The sequence below is a fragment of the Myotis daubentonii genome, chromosome 6 (genome assembly GCF_963259705.1).
Source record: "Myotis daubentonii chromosome 6, mMyoDau2.1, whole genome shotgun sequence".
NCBI lineage: Eukaryota > Metazoa > Chordata > Mammalia > Chiroptera > Vespertilionidae > Myotis > Myotis daubentonii.
The window spans coordinates 89,307,477-89,316,091 of NC_081845.1; the positions used below are offsets into that span (position 1 = coordinate 89,307,477).

The 8,615-nt window shown below is 46.6% G+C and overlaps 1 long non-coding RNA gene across 1 annotated transcript; it reads left to right on the forward strand.

Annotated features, from left to right (window-relative positions):
* The first annotated feature begins 345 nt into the window (after positions 1 to 345).
* Positions 346 to 7,533, forward strand: LOC132237361 (uncharacterized). The gene is made up of 3 exons (XR_009453514.1): positions 346 to 451; positions 1,286 to 1,424; positions 7,355 to 7,533. It is a non-coding gene; the product is annotated as an uncharacterized LOC132237361 (long non-coding RNA).
* Positions 7,534 to 8,615: the final 1,082 nt, after the last annotated feature.

The window sequence follows — 8,615 nt, forward strand, 5'->3', positions numbered from 1 at the left end:
AAACGTTTTCATTACTTTCTCCTGCAAAGTTGCAGATAGGCACAGGGGCATGGAAATTCAGCTTGGCTGGAGTGCATGTTTTGTAGAAATCAATGATTCTTATATTGAAGGCTGCATATGAAAATTCATTGGAGATTAATTGCAAATAATCGCATCGTTTCAGATTTCACTTGGTCGATTTCTTTCTTTACCCTTAATATTTAGTCACAGCATTCAGATAACTATATTTTCATCAAGAACTAGGGACAGTATCCTGTGCTTCCAATGTTAACCAAGAAAGTAATGCTATTAGAATTTCTAAAGTTTCTAGCTCACAATTGCTTCTCATATATTATGTATTTTCAGGTTGGAAAAACAAATAGCATCCTTTTTGGAAGACCAGGATCCAGAGAGTAGACTAGAGGTTGGCGCCGACATGCGTAAAATTCATCACTGTTTCTGTCATTTAAAGGTAGGGTTAACCCTTCCCCCTGGTAGAGCCTTCATCTGCTGTGTTCAAACTACAATTTAGCTTTCCTACTGACCAGCTCTGAAAAGGTCGGGACCCATCCACACAGCCAGACGGGATGACCTTTGAACCAAGGCTGTGGTTGTCATTGAATTCCTGCAGAGCTTGTCTCTTACTTGCCAGTGAATAACCTCAGACCATAGACTTCTAATTCTTTTGCCAGGAATCTCTACCTTCTACACGGAATAGTTCCATGTTCAAAAACCGTTTATTTTCAAGCTATATCCAGAGAACTGTACCTTTAATGTTTTCTAGCAGTTTGGATTTATCCATATAAATCCTCAGTTTTTCTCTGCCTTAGGTTTACCTTTGATGATGGTACAAGGGAGTACCATTACCCTTTACTTCCACCTCACTTATAATTTGACATACTTTGTGAAATGACACATCTTTGTTGTAAGTCTGTTGTGAAGCATAGAAAAGGCAAGAAAAGTAAGTCATGGAGAAGACAGATATGTAAGGAATAATCGCAGTACATGGGAAGTGTCATTTTGAAAAGTGGTTTGGGGTTATGGAGAAAGGGAAGGAAGTTCAAGAGGAGATCATGTCGGAGCAGGAATTTCTCAGTTTAGGGAAGAAGAGGTCAGATAGCAGAGGGGAAAGAGGAGGCAGGATGGAGAGAGGGAAGACACGGCAAGCAAAGGCAACTGCATGGCACAGACAGGAGGCAGGAAGGGATGTGCACACCGGTATGTGTAAGTCATTGGGAAAAGTGGCATCTCAAAGAAACACACTTGGAATAGAGATATGGACACTAGCTCTTATCTCATCTTCCAGAAACTACTGATGGACAAGAAGGGTGATGGGACCAGCACAATGTCCTCTGAAATCAAAGACCAGGACTGTCAGGAGCCACTGAAAGAGGAGGAATATAAAAAACTACGAGATATTCTACAGCAGAGAGATAATGAAATCAGTATCCTTCCTGAAGTGGTAAGAAACGCTCCCACTATGGGCCTGAGCAGCGAGAGGGGCACAGACTTCCCCTGGACACAGCACCTGGTGCCCCACCCACCTGCTTCCAATACATGTTACTGTTTTCCGTTTTGAAGTAAGATGTCTTTTTTAATTGTTTTTTTCTTTTTGGTTCTCTGATTGAGTGATATTTTCAACTCTGTCTTCTAATTCACTGATTTGATCCTCAGCTTCCCCTAATCTGCTGTGTATTCCTTCCAATGTGTTCTTTATTTGTGTTATTCATTCTTTATCTCAGACTGTTCTTTTTTCATAGTTCCTATATCATTTTTCATGTTGTTGAGCATTTTTACCATCATTACTCTGAACTCTGATTCAGATAAATTTTTTTATCTCTGCTTCATTTATCTCTTCTTCTGGAGAATTCTCTAGTTCTTTCATTTGGGGGTTATTTCTTTGTCTCCTCATTTTGGTTGTCTTTCTGGGTTTGTGACTGTGTATTAGGTAAATCCTCTCCACCTCTCAATCTCTAGTGCAGGACAGTGTTAAAAGCTGTTTCTGACTGATTGGATCAGGCATAGACTCAAAGCCTCCAGAGATCACCTCTGCCTACAGACTAATAGGATTCTGACTTGACTTGCCCCCCAGGCAATCATCCTCAGGTGTGGTGAGAGTTTTTTCAACAGGGTGAGGCAGTTGCTTCTGCCTGGAGGCTAATTGTTATTTTTTAGTCTCTTAAGTGGCCTCAGGGAAGATGTTTTCCAATAGGGTGTGTCAACTGTCTTCCCCCGGGCAAAGCAGATGTCTATGTGGGAAAGGTGTCCTCCGCTGCGTGAGGGAATGGCTCAGCCCAGGAAACGTGGGGTGTCTGCCTTCTGAGCTCTGTCCCCCAAGTCCCCAGTCCTGGCTTCTGCTCTCACAGCTCCAGTCCACTTCACCCTCCCTCTGCCAGAGCACAAGGTGGGTGGCTCCACAGGCAGTTCAGTGCATTGGCCCTTTAAGAGGGTGCCTGAATTTCCAGCCATCTCTCCCTGGCAGACAGCAACCTGCTGCTTTTCACAGCTGGATGTTATGTGGGTACCCTTTTCAGTTTGGTGCTCTCTTGCTGGGGAGCCCAGCTTCAGGATTAGATCCCGGAGTTCTCAGTAGCACCCCTCCCCCCCACCACAGCTAAGATATCTCTCCAGGACTTCAGTTGTGGTCTGTGGGCACAGGGACAGCCCTTTCGAGCTTCTGCCCCTCCTACCAATCTCTATGCCGTCTCCACTTTTGGTCCTCAGATATCAGAGTTTCCTCCTGCCGAGTTTTCTGCTGATTATTCAGGATGTTTTTCTGTATTTTAGTTGTAATACCAGTTTGTTCCTGGGAGCATGTCCATGCAGCATCCACTTACTCTGCTGCCATTTTTAATCTCTCTAAGATGTCTTTTTAAAAATATACATATATATTTTTATTGATTTCAGAGAGGAAGGAAGAGGGAGAGAGAGACAGGCAGCCTCCTTCATGCCCCCCCCCCCCCCCCGCACCCAGGCCTGTGCCCTGATCGAGAATTGAGAATTGAGCCTTGATCTTCTGGTTCATAGGTTGATGCTCAACCACTGAGCCACCCCAGCCCTTCAGCAAACAAAATGGAGCAACAACTGAAAAATCTTTACTTTGTTTTTAGCCAGATGTAATAGTTACTATAATGTTTCGGTTATATATATATATATATATATATATATATATATATATATATATATATATATATATATATATATATGGAGAGGGAGAGAGAGAGAGAGAGGCTAAAAATTTCAGTTTATTGAAAAGTTTGGGCTTTTGTACACCATCTTTTCACATTAAAATTTAAAAATATTTTTGACTGCTCTGCAGTGCCCTTTCTGCTTCAGTCCTGAGCCAGTAAGCTAACTGGTTATCTTTAGCTAGCTGACCGGACACCGGGCTGACCACAGCCTCACCATGGCCCAGAATTTGTGGCTTGTGTGTGGGTGAAACTGAAATGATGGCTGAAACATGACAAATGGAATTTAGCTTATGAAGAGCAGAGATTGATTTAAATGTAACTTTTCATTTAAATGCCAGATCTACTGCTTTGCGTTCCACGTACAGATGTTCCCAAATTTGGAAGCGAGTGTGTGTGAGTGTTCAAGACAGGACTCCCCGGGCCCCGGGAGGCGGTGTGTTTAGGGTGCTGACAGTGGTGGATGCTGGGAGTGGCCTCCGGGGACAGCGAGGTGGTTACTGCAAGAGCCCCTGTTGTTGGAGGGAGACCTCAGGTCTCCCCATGTCCTCAGTATTGTTTTCTATTTTATCTTTCAAGCTTCTCATGAAAGATTTGACATTTTTGTTACATTTTCAGACTTTAAACATACACAAGACATTATTTTGGTCAGTTCTTTATGAATAAGTATTTTGGTTCATGTTTGAAAAATTACTAAAAGGCATTTTAGCTTCAGCTCTCGTGCAAAATGCATAAAAATAACCTACACATGAAGGGAGTCTAGTAACAAAGAGGTAAAAGGAAAAAAAGCACATGAGCCACCAATAGGAGGTAGGCACGCTGCCTGATTAACTTCAGCCTCTCGTTTTAGTTGAGAATTAGCAGACCCTGTATGTCTGACTCGAATGAGCGCTAGCTGCTTCATGGCCAGCCAGCAGCGAGGCTCCCTGTGAGGGACACCCCCACACAGGCCCTGTGGGCCACAGGCAGTGTCACCCTGCATTCCTTTCCCCTCCCTCCCTCTCCCCCAGACGTCCCAGCCTGGACCTCGGTGCTGGCCCAACCCCAGCTGAGCTCCGCTACTTTTCCTGGCCTTGGTCCTGATTGAGGATCTTCTCCCCTAACTATTCTTGCCAACTTCCTAATCCCCTTCTGGGCTGATGACTGTCTGTGCATCGAGGAGAGATGAAACAAGGTGTGACAAGGAGGGAGCAGTCCAGGCCGAGTATATACGTTTATTTTAAGAAGAGAGTGAGAGAGAGCCACACGGCATCTCCCTTCTCCACTGTGGTCCATGGGGCCACACTAGACTCCTTCCTGACTGCCAGTCACGTGAGCAGGGTCCCCTCCCTCTGAGACTCATTCAAAATGATGGTGGGTAGGAGGCCTGGGGATGGGAACACTGAGCTTAAAGCTCGCACCCAGACTCTCTCCTAGCTCTCCAGGCACTGGCTCCACTCCGTCCCGGGAGGAGCGGCCTGCCTGCCAGCCCACATGCAGAGCAGAGCCTTGAGAGGCTCCCTGCGCGTGGCAGGGCGCTGGGCAGTGGGACAAACGGACATGCGCCTCAGACAGTGGGGAGCGCAGAAGAAGGGCAAGAGTGGGTAGATCCACACCTCACAGCGTCGACACTTAGCAAGGGCCCTCGCTGGGAAAGCCTCCTGAGACCTCATCGTTTCTCACAGTTGGGTTGGGGGATATTTTCAGATATTTTCCTGTAGAACCAAGAGGGCCAAGACTGTGACAGGAATAAGAGAGACATGACTTAACAGGGAAAAGTGCTTAACACTCGAGGTCAACAAGAGACAGCAATGCAACCAAAACGAGTGGACGTCGTTGAATGCTTGTCTTGGAAAGAGGGTGAAAATGATATCATTTTAGTGTCGTATTCAGTTTGAACACCCCTTCTAACGCCCCTTCAGAAAACATAACGGGGGTGGGGTCCTCTGGTCCCTGCACAGCGCTGGGCACGAGGGAAGGCCCACGTTAAACAGAGTGGGAAGGGGAAGGCGACAGGAAAGATGGGAAGACGGTAGGTAGCTTTGTGTTGTGAGCTTTATCAAATAGGAACCAAAACACGTGGTCTCAGTCTTCCAGGGCCTCCCATCAAACTCGGAATTCTGCTCAGACTGTGTCCTCCAGGCCATGTGGCCTTGTGTGATCATGCCCACCCCCCACCCTCTGACTTCACTTCTCGTACCCCTGCCCCCTGGGTCAGGCTGCAGCCACAGTGACCTTGTTGCTGTTCTAACACAGGGTGTTGCAGCTTCGCACCGCTGACGTCTGAGCTGCGCAGTGCTGTGCCCGGGGCCTCGCCTATGCTTCGCGGGAGGGTTCACAGCACCGCTGGCCTCTCCTCCCCGGAGTTCAGCACCAACACCTACCCCCACTCCAGTGTGACACCAAAAATGGCCCCAGGTGGCGAAGTGGCCCCTGCTGGGGAACCTCTGCCAGGCCATTTCTCCCACGGTTTTCGCCCCGGCCATTCCCTCTGCGGAGGTCCCCCTCCTGTGCCTGATTCTGCTTGCCATTCAGATCTCAGCTTAAAAACGTCACTCTCAGAAAGGGTAGCGCCCAGTGCAGAGCAGCCACTCAGTTGATCTTGGCCTTTTTAAACAAGCACTTTTACTCTCTCACATGTGTGAGCGTGTGTGTCTATGCATGTGTGTGTCTATGCATGTGTGTGTCTATGCATGCATGCGTGTGTGTGACCCGCCTTCCCCACTACCACGTCTGCCGTGGTATCATATATTCCCGTCCCTGGAACACAGCCTGACACACAGCACAAGCTCCCGTGAGCATCGCTGGGCGGGGAAAAGAAAGCAGGTTGGCACTGCAGTGCGTGAAGCCGGCGGGTGTCTGCTGCTGTTGATAACACACCGAGGAGTGGAAGACCCGGGCGGAGCCCTGTTCCTCTCTGTCAGGCCAATGTCAGACTCACAGAGGTGTGAGCACCTTTGCTGGGTGCAAGTTTTTTTTAAGGCAAAGAATAGGAGCCACATTGGGATTGTAAGAGAAAAACTGATTATCCTTCCAGAAATGGGAAAGTTGGAGTCAAAGCAGAGAAGATGGAGGGCAAATGATGTCCATGTTACTTGCCCAAGAGTAAGTGTAACCGGACGCTTCCTCTCCTTTCTGAGACTCAGTCTTCTCTCCTGCACTGTCCTCGCGTTCTCTCAAACTCTTGCATGAATGAAGCCGCCTCCAGGGCTGGTGAAGGTCTTGAATTGGTCTTCCCGCAGGTGCAGTCAGGGCTCTGCCATTCTCAAGAGGGACTATCGCTTCTCCTTAGAATGATGGCAAGAACCCACTAGGGTTCTGGGCGTGCTGAGCACAACAGAACAGTGAGGTGGGGTAGAATGCAATGATTTTCTCTCTTACCCTCATTTCCCATAATATTTCTAAATATCAATGCCCTTATAAAGGACTATACTAATAAGTTACCTCTTTCTAGTTCAATTTCAGACCCAAAATTATGTATTTTAAACAAAGTGACTTTAAAGCCCACGTAAGGTATTTTAACGAAGCCTGGAGGTGCTCTGGGCACCAGGGTTGATCTGGCTGCTCCCTAGCAGGGCGGGTTCTGGGTTTTCTCTCTCGGCACTGCTGAGCAGCCTCCTGGGTTAACTCTAATTTTCTCACTGACATGTTCATAGAGCCATTGCCTACTGCCTGTCAGTGTTCACTTTATCTTTATAAACCTTTCATAACAATGGTAAGACTGCACCAGTTCACATGCAGAGCGTGCTCCTGAGCTCTGGGCTGGCTATCTGCCTACGATGGCACCACAGTGGAAGACCAGTGCCCTCCCAGCGCCCATGGCGCCATCCGTGACTCCAGGAGATTGAAGCCCTCCTCTAGACCAGGGGTGGGCAAACTTTTTGACTTGAGGGCCACAATGGGTTCTTAAACTGGACCAGAGGGCCGGAACAAAAGCATGGATGGAGTGTTTGTGTGAACGAATATAAATTCAAAGTAAACATCATTACATAAAAGGGTACGGTCTTTTTTTTTTTTTTTTTACTTTTATTCATTTCAAATGGGCCGGATCCGGCCCGCGGGCCGTAGTTTGCCCACGGCTGCTCTAGTCAGTCTTCACCGCGTGGGAAATAGTGAATATTATTGGGAATATTAATCTCATTGGAAGCACTCACGTCCCGATCATTGTAATCTAGCATGAGCCGTGAAATCCTTAAGTCACGCCTCAGATATTCTGGTCAACATGTTAAAGAAGGAAAAGAAGAAAGCTCAAGATGCCCTCCACGCATCTGGCGCGGACAGAAACGAATCTAGACGGGCACAGAACTCGCCCCTCCCCACAGGGAACCCGGAAGGCCCAAGGACATTGCTGCCTTCAGCTCCCACACAGGCCCAAGATGCCACCACTTTTGGGCACAGATCCAGTTTGCTCCAGAGAAAAACAGGTTGGCGATGTTTATTTATAAATATAGATTATAGAACCTGATATAGAATATCATAAATTACACATCAATATAACAAGTAGAAATAGTGTAAGCAATTATCACTTTATCATTACACTCATCATTGTAATTCTTACTTTTATTATTACTAATATTTGTTGTGGCTGATAACCTTTCTCTTGAACACTTGGAAGAATCTGAAGTATGGAATGTACTAGAACAAAGGTTTAAATGCTTCCCTTTCGACAACGTCAGTTGACATTTTCTGTGTAAACATTTTCTGTGTAAATGTTTGTTGGGATGGTGCCCTGACATGCAAGGTTTCCTAAAGGATTTGGCTTACGAATAATTCGAGCCTGGTCTCACCCAGAAAGAGATTGCTTCGTTTATAAAGACAAAATTGAAGCCTGGGTATATAGATTGTGACATTATATCCCTTTATCGCCTTTTAAATTAAATTTATTGGAGTATCATTGGTTCATAACATACATAGTTTTCAGGGATGCAAGGTTATAATTTGACATCTGTGTACTCTACCACGTGTTCCCACCTGAAGTCTAGGTTCCGGCCGTTAGCATATATTTGAACCCTTTTACCTTTTAATTCCAAATCTTGCTTTCAATATTTTTTTTAGTAAAAGTGTAGGTAGGATAAATTCAAAGTCATAGGAAACCAAAAATGCTTTTTAGCATTTATTGTAGTGGCTGTGGAGAGGGAGGGGCGTTACTCCTGTGACTGCTCCAGCTGGCACACCTGTACTCTATGATGGGTAACAGCGGGCTGGAAAAGTAAGCAACCCTCTGGGCAGGTGAATTTATCCATTCATTCATCTCCTAGAGGCCCAATACACAGTAGGGGCCACCGGGGGCAGGCCAGCTGGGCAAGGGGCCATAGGAGGTTGGCCAGCTGGCCCCACTCTGGATTGGGGTCAGGGTGCCCACTCAGGGGTGGGGCCAGCCAGGGTGAGGGGCCATGGGCATTCCGGTTGTTCTGCTGTTGGTTCAATTTGCATATCACCCTTTTGTTATATAGGATTTATTTATTCCTT